The sequence below is a fragment of the Aricia agestis genome, chromosome 2 (genome assembly GCF_905147365.1).
Source record: "Aricia agestis chromosome 2, ilAriAges1.1, whole genome shotgun sequence".
Taxonomy (NCBI): Eukaryota; Metazoa; Arthropoda; class Insecta; order Lepidoptera; family Lycaenidae; genus Aricia; species Aricia agestis.
In genome coordinates this window covers 81276-96232 of record NC_056407.1, presented here as the reverse complement: position 1 = coordinate 96232, position 14957 = coordinate 81276, and the positions used below count along the sequence as shown (strand labels likewise).

At 50.6% G+C, this 14957-nt stretch overlaps 1 pseudogene; it reads left to right on the top strand.

The window, feature by feature from the left end:
• The first annotated feature begins 3285 nt into the window (after positions 1-3285).
• On the top strand, positions 3286-4505 carry LOC121739838 (annotated as a pseudogene).
• Positions 4506-14957: the final 10452 nt, after the last annotated feature.

The following is a 14957-nucleotide window of genomic DNA, read 5'->3' as shown; positions in this document are numbered from 1 at the left end:
GGGAGTTGTGAGAAGGTGAAACAGGTGGGGGGAAAAAGGAGCGGTGGTCCTGTCCGAGCGGGCATAACCATCGAGGAGATTTTGGGGACGGAATCTATACCGTCCATGTCGGAGTCGGAGATTGTTGCCAGCAAGCGGCTTTTTTCGGAGCTTTCCGGCTCCGATACAGAGGAAATTGGCGCGGGGTCTGATAAGACAGTCAAGCCCCAGGTCGCCAAACGTGGGAAAAATCGCGGTTCGTCGAGCAGAGTGTCCGCTGCTCGACAGGAGCTGCGAGATAGGACCAAGGAGGCTAAGGAGGCAGACTTCCTTGCCTCTCTAGAAAGGAGGTCATATCGGAAGGAGGTGGGGGACGTAGCGGAACCTACTCCACCAGGGCCTCTTGACATTGATGTCGAGGCAATGGGGCCGGAGGATTTGTTGCGCGCTGCCGAGAGTAATCTCCAGGAGATTGTCGGCATCGCGAACAAATCCTCCAATTTGAAGGGTGGTTATGCCAATAAAATAAGGCGGGCCACCTCTACTGTGAGGTTGGTTTTGGACGCGCTTGGAGCGCGCACTGAAGCAGAGGAGACTCGCCGACTTAAAGCCGACAACAGTCGGCTTCAAAGAGAATTGGCGAATCTCCGGGAGGAAGTGCGCGCTTACAAGCGCGAGTTTGAGGAGAGCCGAACTGAAGCGGCAAAAGAGAATCGCTCGCCGATGTCCAGCGAACAGCTGGGCGTCCTGGAGAGGAATGTTGCTCGTCTGGTGAGCAACCTGGTAGACAAGCGTTTGGCGGCGCTGGAGGAACGTTTGCCTCCTCTAGCCCCAGTTCGACCACCCTTAGCGGCTGATAGAAGGAGGGCTGATCAAGAGAAGAGTGCTTCTCACGATACCAGTCCAGCGCCAGTTGCTTTGCCGTCCCGGGATGTCTCACCAGTGGTGACCATTCCCATGACTCGACGTATGGCACGCGAGGAGTTTCCAGCACTCCCGGTGCGCCCGGAGGTGCGCTCGGCCCCTTCCCCAGCTAGGCCTAAAAAGGCTAAGGCGAAGGCTAAAGGGCCGAAATCTCGGGAGTGAACAGACACTGGTCCATCTGCTTCGACAACGGCTGCCGCTGCAACACCGAATGCCCCGATTGAGGCACCAGTGGTAGCGGCGGCAGCTGCGGGCCCCTCGGAAGAGTCCCCGGCCCAATGGACCGAGGTCGTCCGCTGAAAGGCGCCGAAGAAGACGGCACCGGTGCCTGCCCCAAAACCGGTAAAGAAGGCCCCCAAGGATGTCATGCCCCGCTCCACGGCTGTTGTTGTAAAGCTAAAGCCGGAAGCGGTGTGCAGCGGCTCGACATACAGTTCTGTCTTGCAAAAGGCAGAGCTGTCCATCAAGCTGGACGATTTGGGTATCGGCCCCCTCAGAATCAGACAGGCAGCTACGGGAGCCAGGGTCATAAAGATCCCTGGCTCCACCAGTCACGAAAAGGCGGACGCGTTGGCCGCCCTTCCGAGGTTCTCGCGGAAGAGGTGGACGTTTCCAGGCCCCTGAAATGTGCCGATTTTAAAATCACGGGCCTGTCTGACGCTGCGACGGTGGAGTCGGTAAAGTCCGCCATCGCTAGGGAGGGGGGTTGTCTCTCCACTCAGATATGGGTGGGAGAGATACAAAGGGGTATGACGGGCACGGGCTTTGCCCGCATGAGTTGCCCTGTGACAGCGGCTAAAAAGCTGGTGTCACTGGGCAGTATTGCTGTTGGGTGGAGTAAAGTCATGCTCCACCTTGTTGACGCACGTCCCAAGCACTGTTTTAGATGCTTGGGAATGGGACATTTTGCTGCGTTGTGTCCCCCATCGATGAAGGGGAGAGAGGTGGAGGAGTGGGCTTTGGCCTCGGGACTGTCCCTTCTCAATACAGGAACAGTCCCGACCTGCGTGCGGCGGGCGGGCGGTTCAGTGGTGGACCTGTCGTTCGCTACTCCCGCCGTCGCGCGCAGGGTGGAGAGGTGGAGGGTAGTGACGGAGGTGGAGACACTCTCGGACCATCGCTACATACGGTTCGAGGTGTCTTCGGCCTCCGCATCGAGTCCAGCATCGCGCTTTAGGGGACGTAGTGGGTTCCCGCGTTGGGCTCTCTCAAAGCTCAACCGGGAACTAGCGGAGGAGGCGGCCATCGTCGGCCGTTGGAGTCTTCCGTCCTCTGCGGGAATGGGGGTGGACGAAATGGCTGGCTGTTTCGGCAACGTGCTTACTAGCGTTTGCCGAGCGGCCATGCCTAGAATGCGGGGTCCCCCCCCACCCCGGAGGGCAGTCTACTGGTGGTCGATGGAGTTGGCCGAACTTCGCGCCGCCTGCAATGCTGCGCGTCGCGCGTATACTCGCAGCAGGCGGCGCCTTCCCCAGGATGAGGAGCGTGATGGCCGGCTGTATAGGGTCTACCGGGCGAAAAGAGAGATCCTGCAGCTGGCCATCAGTCGGGCCAAGGAGCGAGCGTGGCTGGAGTTGGTGGAGGGGATCGACAATGATCCCTGGGGCCGACCGTATAAAAGGGCGCGAGACAAACTCCGCGCCCAGTCGGCCCCGCTGACGGAGACACTCCACAAGTGCTGGGGAATATTGTCCGGGAACTGTTCCCGGACCCCCCAGTAGGATTCGCTCCTCCGCGAATGGCTCCGCTGATGCTGGACTCGGTGGTGGAGGATGTTCCGCCACCCGTCACTGACGCAGAAATGGAGGCGGGTATGTCCCGCCTCCGTAGTAAGAAGAGGGCGCCTGGTCCGGACGGGGTGCACGGGAGGGTTTTGGCGATAGCCCTCCTGCACTTTGAAGATAGGCTCCGGGAGTTGTTCAACTGCTGCCTACAGAGCAGACAGTTCCCGGAGGCTTGGAAGAAGGGTCGGCTCGTCCTTATTCCGAAGGGCGGGCGACCACCGGACTGTGCGTCGGCGGTGCGGCCGATCGTGTTGTTGAACGAGGTGGGCAAGGCTTTTGAGCTTATCCTTGCCTCCCGCCTCGTTCAGCACTTGGAGAAAGGACCCGGGCCCAGGCTGTCTGACAGTCAATTTGGGTTCCGGGCCGGTCGGTCGACCGTCGACGCCTTAGGGCGCCTAAGGTCAGTGACGGGTGATGCGGAACGTCGAGGAGAGGTGGTGGTGGCGGTGTCGTTTGACATCGCCAATGCCTTCAACAGCCTCCCTCACAGCGTAATACGGGAGGCACTGATCTACTTCGGTGTGCCCCCGTATCTCGGGAGGCTGTTAAATGCGTATCTCTCCGATAGGGAGGTCGTGTACGAGGACGGGTCGGGGTCCATAGAGTGGTTGGAGGTCGAGAGCGGCGTCCCCCAGGGTTCGCGTCTGGGTCCGGACCCTTGGGACGTCGGCTTTGACTGGGTCCTGCGGTGTGCTCTTCTCTCGGGCATGGTGCTCGTCTGCTATTGCGACGACACCTATGCCCTGTTCCGAGGGAAGACCTACGAGGAGGCCGCGCGGCTGGCTGAGGTGGGAGCGTCCCTCATCGTCAGCCGCATAGAGCGGCTGGGGCTTCGGGTACGTCTAGACAAGACCGAAGCCCTACTCTTCCGCGGACCCGGGAGGAGAGGACCCCCACCCGGAGCACGACTCCTTATCGGAGAGACGGAGGTCAGGATGAGTCCGACGCTAAAATGTCTTGGACTCATCCTTGACGGGAGGTGGACCTTCGGCCCACATTTTCAACAGTTGGGACCGAAGGTCGTTAGGGCGGCGTCAGCGCTGGGCCGGCTCCTGCCTAATATAGGAGGGCCCAGCGAAGCCTGCAGGCGGCTGTACTCCGGAGTCTGTCGGAGTATACCTGTATAGAGTAGCCCTGTACGGTGCCCCGATTTGGGCGGATTCCCTTACCGCTCGCAATAAGGTCCAGCTGCGAAAAGCGCAGCGGGTCATAGCGGTGAGGGTGATCAGGGGGTACCGTACGGTCTCCTGGGCGGCAGCAACTGCCCTGGCGGGAGACCCGCCGTGGGAGCTGGTTGCAAGGGTCTTCGCCGAGTTGCACTTCCTCGTTTCAGAGAGGAGGTCGCAGGGCGAAGGCCTGCAATGGGAGGAGCTCCGGCGGGTCCGAAGTCTAGGAGAGCAGTGGCTGCTGAGGAGGTGGGGTGAGGACCTGGCGCAGGCCCAGTACGGTCAACGTACTGCTGAGGCTCTGCGTCCAGTTCTTGCGGCGTGGATGCGCCGCAAGAGAAAGCCCCTCACCTTCCGCCTTGCACAGGTACTTACCGGACACGGATGTTTCGGTGCGTACTTGTGTAGGGTCGCCAGGAGAGAGCCAACGCCAGCCTGCCACGACTGTGGCGCTGCGGAGGACACGGCCCAGCACACCCTCGAGGTGTGCGATCGTTGGGCCGTGCAGCGCCACGATCTCGTGGCGGTGCTAGGTGGAGACCTCTCACTTCCGAGCATGGTGCGCTGCATGCTCGAGAGTGACGAGGCTTGGCAGGCGGCGGTCTCTTTCTGTGAAACCGTCCTTTCACAGAAAGAGGCCGCGGAGCGGAACAGAGAGGATGACCCTTCCTCCGTTCCGCTCCGCCGGCGTAGGACGGGAGTGCGGAGGCGTCGCTATGCGAACCTCCAATAACTTCCGTCCCACGGGGCTCCGGGTCAGGATGGGTACCTGCCCGGCTTAGCTAGTCCCGGCGCCGAGGGGAACACTTTAGTTTGCCTAAGCGTTCCCTAACTTGGTGGAAGTCCGGTCCCTTGTGAGGTAGACCGGCCGGTCGTGGAGGGAGTCCTGTGTTAGAGAGATCCAGGACACCCCTCCGTATACGGCTGAAGGCAACCGCAGGTGGTTTTAGTGAGTAAGAGTCTCACACACCCCCGGGGTGCTTCAGCTTAACTGAGGCACGTACCCGACCCGGGGGACCCATGATGGGTTTCCCCTGCGCATCAAAAAAAAAAAAAAAAGGTTAGGTTAGGTTAGGTTTTTTTTTTTTTTTTTTTTTTTTTTTTCCCTCCCCCTAACAAAATCAGGGCTTGTTTTTTGCTGTTTCAATTTTTTGCTCTTTTCAATATTTTTTCTTTTCTTTTTAAAATGCTCTAATAACTATTTATTACAATTTTCTATTCTTCTTCATTCTTTTCGTACAATAATTGTTTTCGTCTTATATATATATTACAAAGTCCTTATTTATTACAAAAGTAATTTCGTCATTGGTATACAGTAAATTGTACTCTAGTACATGTCAAATTATCTTAATATATATATTTCTTGTGTGCGTGTGTATGTGACTGAACTCCTCCTAAACGACTGGACCAATTTTGATGAAATTTTTTGTGTGTGTTCGTGGAGATTCGAGAATGGTTTAGATTTACAGTTTGGTCTACTGGAAAATGTTTTTTCAATTAATTTCTTATTTATAAGGAGTTGTCGATTTTGTAATGTTTTACATTAGATCCGGCGGACGGCGCTATCATCGCATTCAATATTATTCTATTTCAATTTTAGTTTGTCCTGACAGATGGTGCTACGATTAATTTGAAAAAAATTTTGTTATTCAATTCATGTGCTGATTAAAATATTAAATAAATAACACATAGGCTACAATTTTAACCGACTTTCAAAATGGGGGAGGTGTTATGTTCGTTTTCTTATATTCAACGATTACTCCGCCGTTTGTTAACCGATTCTCAAAATTTTTCTTTTGGTATATAGGGTATCATCCCAATTTGGTATTATATTCAGAAAAGTGGTGATCTGATGAAGGATCCATAAGTAATCGAGGGAACTCCTCAAAACTTATAGGGAAACATATGGTGACTTCGGTTTCGTGAGAAGTATTCTAAGCATATGCTACCAACAAGTAAGATTTTGCACCGAGATATACCTGGTATACCGTGGTTCGGAAGGTGCTGAGAGAATTCCTGATTCTTTATAGATACAAGTTTGGGAGTTTCGGCGTTGTTTTAAGAACAGAAAGCATATGCTACTATGCAAATTACATTCTTCATCATCATCATCATCATCATCATCACTACCATATTATACCATTTCATAGTCTTTTAGATCGAGACTCGAGTTTGTCAAGCGATAATTAAAAAAAATCTATATCTACCTAATATTATAAACCTGAAGAGTATGTTTGCTTGAACGCGTCAATCTCAGAAACTACAGGTCCGATTTAAAAACTTATCTCAGTGTTAGATAGATCATTTATCGAGTAAGACTCATCATTTATCGAGAAGGTTATATTATATTATTACTCTAAGACTAATACGACAGAAGAAACTCAGGAAAATGTGGGAAAAACGGGGGAAATATTTTTTATGGGAAAATGTACCTACGGATTCTGTAAAATTTCTAATTTACGCGGGCGAAGCCGCGCGGGACATCTAGTAGTTATATAAATGTGAATAACAATTTTTGAATTGGTACATTTAGTTTTTACAGTCGTTCTTAAAGGTATACATATGTATTGCAATTTCAGAGAATTTTGGATACAAGAAATAATAAGCAGTATAACATTATATAAAGTCGATAGAATACAAACAGCAAAGTTTATAAAGTCCAATAAAATACAATAATCAATAATAATTCCAATAATTAATAAAATTCAATGTCAATTACGGTAAAATGATAACACTACGGCACAAACATTCAATCTAACCCTAGTATCACAGATAAAACCTACTTCTAGAGCCTACAACTATATCACACCAAAATATCACAGTTTTTCTTGTTGCAGTATTCTACAATTCTGTTACAGTAAGAGAGAAATACATCCCTCTTCTTTCCCCCCAGGATGGAAGGCAGGCTCTCACCCGTCATCGATGTGCCCAATTTCTGCTCAATATCATATCTATTGCTAGCAAAAATCGGGCACTCGAGTAACAGGTGAGGAACCGTCTCCTCAACTCCGGGCTGACACGAACACGACGGATCCTCCTTCAACTTGAATCTGTTCAAGTAGAAGGCGAATCCGCCGTGGCCAGTCAGTATCTGTGTTGTGTGATGTGTAATGTCTATTTTCTTGACTATTTTGTGTGCAGCAGCAGCGCTTGGGAAAAAGAGCTTAGTGACTCCGGCCGTCCCTCCCACTTCGTATCTCCTGTCCCATTCCTCAACCGTATCCTCTCTTAAGATACGCTTGACGAATGAAACAGGACACAGATCGTAGTCGGGTTTCCTCTTCGAGCCCAGAGCGGCCTCCTTGGCTAACTCGTCTACTCTCTCATTCTCTCTCAATCCTGCGTGCGCCTTAATCCAAAACAAGGAGACCTCCCGCCTCTGCAATGCAGCTTTTTGGAGGGCCGCCCTCGTTTGCACCGCCAGGGGATGAGGGGAACTAAGAGTGACTGCCTGGAGTGCCGATCTGGAATCGCTAAGGATACCGACCTTTGCCATTCCGCTCTTGCAGGCTATGTTTACAGCTCTTTGGAGCGCTAGAAGTTCGGCTTGGTAGACGGTGCAATACGGCGGCAATGCAAGCTTGACGGCCTTCGTCTCGGCCTCACCCTTCCATACGGAAAGTGCGGCTCCGACTCGACCCTCAATCTTGCTGCCGTCCGTATAAATCCTATGGACGTGGCTGTTAACCACGTCAGCATATGAGTCCTCATCTACCAATCCGAACATCAGCTCTACCTGCTCTGCCGGATGTGGGTCCTCAATCGCAGGAGCCATTCGCTCCACCTCCCTGTCTCTCAGTACCGGGTGTGGTACTCCCTTCTTGGCCTCATAGAGCCTCGATGCTTCGAGTATCCTGAGGTCAAGAGGGAGTATCCCAGCCAACAGCATTGCAGAGTTCAAGGAGACGGTTCGATATGCTCTACAGATCTTCTGGGCAAAACCCCGTTGGACGGAGTTGAGCCTTTTTTGGACCCCCATCTTTTCCGCGGTGGGTGCCCACGCTGCTGCTGCATACATAATAGTCGGCTCTATTACGGCCATATATATGGTTCTAACTATCTGGGGGTTAAGCCCCCATCCTACTCTAGCAGCTTTGGCGAGCTGCTTGTAGCGTGATATTGCTTTTTTACATACCTCAGTGACGTGGGTATTAAATGTCAGGCCGCTGTCAATCGTTAAACCTAGTATTTTTATATTGTCATAATATTTTAAGTCGACACCCCCCATAGCTAGTCGTGGAACGTCAAATTTTAATTTCCTTGTTGACAGAAGCGCACAAGTTTTATGGGGGGCAAATTTTAGCTTGTTCGACTCCCCCCATTTCCTAATTTCCTCTAATATTTTGTTTGCTTTAAGCTCGATTTCCAGGGCCGTTTTCCCTTCAAATACCAGCACTATATCATCTGCGAACGCTTGGTTGAAGACATCCATCTCCTCTAACAAAGTTAGCAAGGGGTCCAACAAGAGGTTCCACAGGATCGGTCCACCGATGGACCCCTGTACGCACCCCTTGTCGGTCCCCCTGCCAACTTCCACTCCGGCATACCTCACATTCACTCTTCTGCCGTTCAAGTAGCTACTGAACACTCGCCTCAGGTTCCCCGGACACCCAACTTCAGCCAACCGAACCTTTATGGCCGGCCACCAAGCACTATCGAAGGCCCCCTCTATGTCCAGTGATACCACAACAGAAATTTTCTTCTCCTCCCTCAGCTTTCTGATGTGGTTCACCAACCTATAGAGGGCGTCCTCGGTGCTCCTTTGGGGCATGAAGCCATACTGGTTGGGGCTTATTTTGGGCAACAGGTAAAACCTAAGTCGGGCGACCAGCATCTTTTCGAAGATTTTGCCGAGAACGGGAAGGAGGCCGATCGGTCGATAGGCCTTTGGTATCCGGTATGACTCCTTGCCCGGCTTTCTCAGCACCACCACTGTCGCCTGCTTCCATTTTTCTGGAAAGTAGCCGACAGTAAGGCACTTATTCAGCAGGGCAAGGAACCATTCCGGGTTACAATCTACAGCGTGCTGGCAGATGTCAGACGTGAGACCATCCGCCCCGGGGGCCTTTTTAGGGTTGAAGGACCTTACGGCTCTCTTCAACTCCTCCATGATGAAAGGGGGGTCGTCTGGACCCGTCGGCGGCTCGGAGTCTAAGGACTCCGCACGCCGGCGCATCCGTCGATGTTCCTCGCTTTCATCATTTTCCAGGTCCGCGGGGTAGAAGGTCTCCGCCAACAGTTCTGCGGAGCTTCGGGCGTCGAGGGTCTCACTACCCCTTGTCAGGGGCAGATCCTCCTCCCTCCCTCCAACTCTGTTCAGCACTCTGTAGATGCCCTCCCAGACCCCCTCCCTATCCTGTTTCCGGCAAAACTCCTTCCAGCTCGCTACTTGAGCCTCTTTCACTGCACTCTCATACTTCTCTTTCGCTTCCAGGTACAACCCAACCACGCGGTTTCTGCGATCAGGCGCTGCGTTTCGGATCCTGCGTTTCCTCGTGGCGACCTCCTTCTTCATCTGCGCGAGCTCATCATTCCACCACGACAAGGTGAATTTCTGTGTGTGCTTTTTGGTCGGCATAGTGTCTCTGCAGTTACACAGAAGCCATAACACAGACAGTGTTATGGCTTCTGTGTAACTGTCTATTGCGTCATCTATTTGTTGTGTGCTTTGTATTGAGTCTATCGCTTGTACAGTCAATTGTCTGTCTGACATCAGCTGGGTCAGTTTCTCACGAAACTGAGTCCAGTTTGCCTTATGAGTGTTAAAGATGCGTGTGGTACGTATTATGTTCGTGCCTGTGGATTTATGTTGTGTGATGCCGAAGGAGATGCCGTTGTGGTCCGAGCTCGTCAGACCCTCCTCCACCTTCCAGTCGCCCACTCGGTCCAGCAGATCGTCGGAGCATGCTGTCACATCCACGAAGCTAGTGTACCTTTTACCCCCTCTGACGGTGTCGTACGTGGGTATGTCTCCGGTGTTGAGTATGTGTAAGCTCATTGCTTCCAGTACAGCAGACACGTCCCTTCCTCGCGGGTCTTCCACATCGCCACCCCACCACGGGCTTTTTGCGTTGGCGTCGCCTCCCAAGACCATCTTATCGGATCCCAACTCTCTTCCTATCCGCATAAGATGGTCCAGGTAGGGCCCCACAGGCTTGTCGGGCTCGAAGTAGAAGGACACAACAACCATCTCCCAGGCTTTGGTTCGGAGGGTGGCCACAACAATGTTGTTGTTGCTGAGGCGCGTGTGCAGTTCGACATCCAACGTGTCGTCGAATACTGCAACACACGCCTTGACAACACCGCCCCCTTCCCCATCGCTCTGGTAGACCCTCACTCCGTTGTGTGTCCTCATACTCCGGGCCCCACCTATGTAGGGCTCCTGCAGCAACGCCACGCAGGCCTTACGCTTGGTGGCTTCGAGCATTAGCTCCCTTGTGGCGATTTGGCTCCGCTGGAGGTTGGCCTGCAGAATTCGGTACTGGAAGTACTCACCGGGGACAACCTTAGCAGTACGCTACCGCCGATCTGGCCAGAGCATCCCACCTCTTTCTTTCCAAGCACTCTCTATCGAAGGCGCTGTGCTCCTCGTTGCCTCTCTTCGCCTTCGTGCAGTTAATGCACTTGGGCTTCTCTCCCCGCAGCCACTTGTCGCAATCAGTCCTCAGATGAGGACCGGCGCAGTGACTGCATCGCACCTCACTCTCCTGACAGTGCCTCCTCGTATGCCCGTACCCCAGGCAACAGGAGCACTGCACCAACGGACTGTGGTCCTCCACACGCACCCTGCCAAGCCCAATATGGGCATGGCCAGCATTCACACACCTCTTCCATACCTGTGGGCTGACTCTGGCCACGAGATGTTTTTGTAGGGAGTTCCTCGCATTCTTCACATACGCTACCTCTACCTTTTTCTCCTCCCCCCTCAAGCCCTCAAAGATGTCTGCATTTTGGTTGCAGAACGCAGTGACGAAGTCAGCTACGTCGACCTTCATCACATCTTTGAAAGCTAGAAGGGGGTTTTTATTCCTCACTTCTTCAACTATTAATCCTTCGTTCCTGCCCAGTCTCTCCTTCACCTTGTTTCTCTCCTCCTCGTTTATGCAGCCTATGACGACTTTTCTGTTCTTTACTTTCCTAACCCTTTCCACCTTTACCCAACCGTCTTTTGGATTAACCGTCGTCCTAATCTTTTCTAATAACTCTTCCCCATTATCTTGCCCGTCTCTGGAGGACACCATGACTGAATGCAGAGCTCTTGCTTCAGGAGGTTTCTCTACGACATCTCTCGAAGCAACGCTCGCATAGGTCGCCGGTTTGGCGACAGTCATGTTGTTCTCCAGCAACGAGCTCAATTTTCCCATTTTATCCCTGTTTTCCTTTATGCTTTCTCCTATTTCTTCCATCTTTTTTATATTTTCTATGATTAATTTACTATTCTCTTCCAGGTTCCTCACCAGTGCTTCTGCCTCCACATTCGCTCCTGCGCCGGCTGACCGAGGAGGATGTATAGGGTCCTTCCCCAGCCCGCCATTGCTCCCGGCTCTGACACTGGTGAGTTCGTTTTCTAATTCCTTTACTATTTCGAAGAGCCTCTCTATAGCGGCGAAGGCTCCTTCTTTAAGTTCCGTCTTAAAATTTTTGGAACAATTTATGAGTCTCTTCGCTCGCTCTAGACAGGCTCTTCCTTCTGTTGTTTTGGGTTTGTTAGGTGGAACGGGGCTATAAACTTTTTCTATAATTACAGGTTTTTTGGTTTTTGTTTTAGGTGCCGTAGGTTCCTGATTTGACTTTACTTTACTAGTAGTTGGCGTTTCGTTATTTATAATTATCGTCTCGTAATTGTCAATGCTCTTCCGCACAGCGGAGGTCTTTATCGGCTGCGACTGGGCTCTGCCCTCATCGGCCTCATTTCTTTTAGGTGGTGAAATTATGAAGGTGTCGCTAGCTCGGTGTAATTGGGCGGGGGGGGTGCGTGACATCATTTTGTTAGGGGGAATTAAGTCAAAATTTAAATAAAGTTAAGTTAAAATGTCAATTAAATACAATTATAAATGAATGAATGAATAATATTAAAATATAATTAAATAAATTAGATAAATTAAATAATTTAAAATTGAGTTATTAAAAATAAATGTCAAATTAATAAAATGTCAAAATTTTCTAACCTAACAGTTTCCCCAATAGGGGGTTAACTGACCTATTCTAGCTAAATAAAATAACGTGTTGTGTGAGGGGTTCCCTAAGCACACAAAACAATCAGGACTTAACCTAACAACTACACCAAAAATGGTGTAGTTGGTCCTTATTCAAATTCTTACACACTAAACAGTAGCTCCAATAGGGGCTACTGGTCACTAAAACTATTAACAATTTTTGTACCTTAGCTTTAAGTTCTTTTCCAGGTGTGGCAGCTGTCCAGTTCCCGGTGCGACGTCTCCTTCCAGGTGAGTTCGGTTTTTTCTTATTTCCAGGTGCTGCAGGCGTTCCAGGTGTTCCGGATTTGCAGGTGTGGCGTCTTCAACCTTCTCCAGTACCGGTACCCGAAAACCGCAGCTCTCTGCGATGTCCCGAAGCTTGCAGGTGAGTTTTTGTTGTTTTCAGGGGTCGACCCCTTTTCCAGGTGTACGGTGTGGACACGTCTGGATAAAGCTCTGCCTGCCGATGTCACCGAAGAAAACCCCGTCTCTCTGCTGGTTATAGGAGCGGAGTTATCAGGCTTTTAAAATTTCCAATATGGCGGCCAATTTTCAGCCTGGAATTTAGAATTTCCGCTGCTTCACTATTTTCTGGGCGAACTGGACCGAGTTTGGGCTCGTTTTTCTCAGTTTTTTGAGCTCTTCCTGGTGGTGTCGGTCAGCCCCCAAAATTCGACCTTAGAAATTTGTTGATCCCGATTTGGTTCAAATTTGGGGAGGGGGTAGCTGAGGCGAGGCCTTTTAATACAAAAGAAACCGCGTTTCTGTAGCTTCTCTAGAAGCGGAGATATTTAAGTTTTTGTCCGCTGTTTGACAGATGTCGAACTGTCAAAGTCAATATTTGGAGCCTGTTTTCTCTGTAACCGTTTGTCCTAGATAGGGGGTGCTTGGGCTTATTGGCCTCCGTCTGAGCTCCTCTATCGTTTTTTGGTGTCAGTTTGGTGAAAAAATTTTTCGGAAAATTTTTGGACTTTTCCGGCTTTTCCGAGTTCTGACCCCCCGAGATGCGTAGCTGGTGTCTCGTAATGCCTAATGTTGAAAACCGCGTCCTTCTAAGGCTTCTGGTTTCGGAGCAATCGGCGTCTGAACTTTTACAAGATGGCGGACGAAACGTCAAAGTCAGTGGTTTTCGCTCGATTACTCCGTCAATTTTAACTTGCCTGGATCGCGGTTTCCAGTTGCTGGGAGGATCCTCACCTTGGGCAGATGATGGTGGGTGAATTTGGGGGGGTTACAACTCCCAACTTTTCCCCCCCTTTTTTGATCTGTCCGGATGCTCCTCGCCGAGCCCGTTCCAACGATGTGTCGCACGTAGTTGTATGATGAGCGGTTCCGGAGCTGTCGGCCTTCAAGTTTTTCCAATATGGCCGACAAAATGGCCGCTAAAACGTTTTTCTTAATTATCTCCGGAACCCTTGGTCGTAGAGAGATGTGCGACGTATCGTTGGATTCGTCTCCTCGTTGTCTATCGCCTCGTTTAGAAAGTATTCCAGCTATTCCAGCCGTTCCCTATTTATCCAGGATTTTTACCTTATTTAAGTTTTTTCCGGTTCTGGAGCAGCTGGAGACTTCCGGTTTGCGGCGTTCGGTAGGGAGTGAGGGCGGGCAGCTTCTGATGGGTTTTGACGTTTGCAGCTTTCTCCTGGTCAGTGTGGTCACTACTTTTTTGGAAAAAGGGTTTTCCCGATTTTTCTTTGGGTTCTTCTTCAGGACCACCTACCTTTTTGGTGTGGGTTGTAAACGCCCCTATTTATTCCAGCTAATTCCACTGCCAAAACCCACGCGTCTCTGTATGCTGCTCCGCTATTAATGTTTCAAAAACCTATTTTCTAATTTTAATAACTCACCCCCTGTGTGTCGAAAAATTTTTCTTTTTGTAGAAATAGTCTCCTCTTATCAGGGTCTTCCCATATGCATACGTTTTGTGTCGCTAGACCCCCGATTTCCTCGACCTCGTGGGGACGCGCCAAAACCTTTACCACAAGGTCAAAGGTGCTTCCGGTGGGTCTATAATTGTGAAAATCACTACACTTGTCAAGGTCACTATCCTGCACTTTGTCTAAAAATTTTCACTTCGAATTTCTCACTGGTGCGTCTTTTATCGCTATTTAAACTTTTTGATTTTTATCACTTTCGGTTTTTCCGATTTTTCAACACTTTTCCGCACGACTTAAGGTGGGGTCGTATTACCCTCGTGTGGGGGGTACCGAGACGCGTCGATTGGTACCAAAATCTTTAAAATCGGTGCACTTTTTACCACTTTTTTGAATTTTTAAAGAGGAGCGAGGTTAAAAAACATGTGCTCTCGGCAAGAATCGGCACGAAACTGGGTTAGGTTAGGTTAGGTTAGGTTAGGTTTTTTTTTTTTTTTTTTTTTTTTTTCTAAACTCCACAGGCCTAGATGGCCCGTGCCCTGATTAAATTTCTTTTGATATTAATATATTTCTTTTTATGCTATCGTTTTGCGTCGGATTACATTACATTATCGGGTTACATTATTCGCCCTGAAGGGGCTCTATGTGTCGTGACCTCTGGTGTTTTTGAGGGTCTTACTACGTTGGCCACCTGGTTGGTGGCTGCTGTCATCTTCCCGGAAGTCATCTTCTTGACTGGGATGTCCTCGAAGTCTTGATCTTCCGGGGTGATGTCATCTTCTTGATTATTTTATTTATCTTTGGACCTCAGTTGGAGCCCAGTGGGTAAGTCCGGCATTTTCCACTTTCCTCACGATTTGTCTCCACCCTTTGCCTTTCGGTGTTTTGGCATTGGCTCGGGTGTTGAGGGGTCACCAAAGCTGGGTGGAGTTTCTGGGATGTTAAAGGTGTTGGTCCATGCCAGTCCCGCTCGCTGGGTGAGGGGTCTATTCATTGTGTTGGCCACCTGTTGGTGGCTGATGTCCTCTGGCC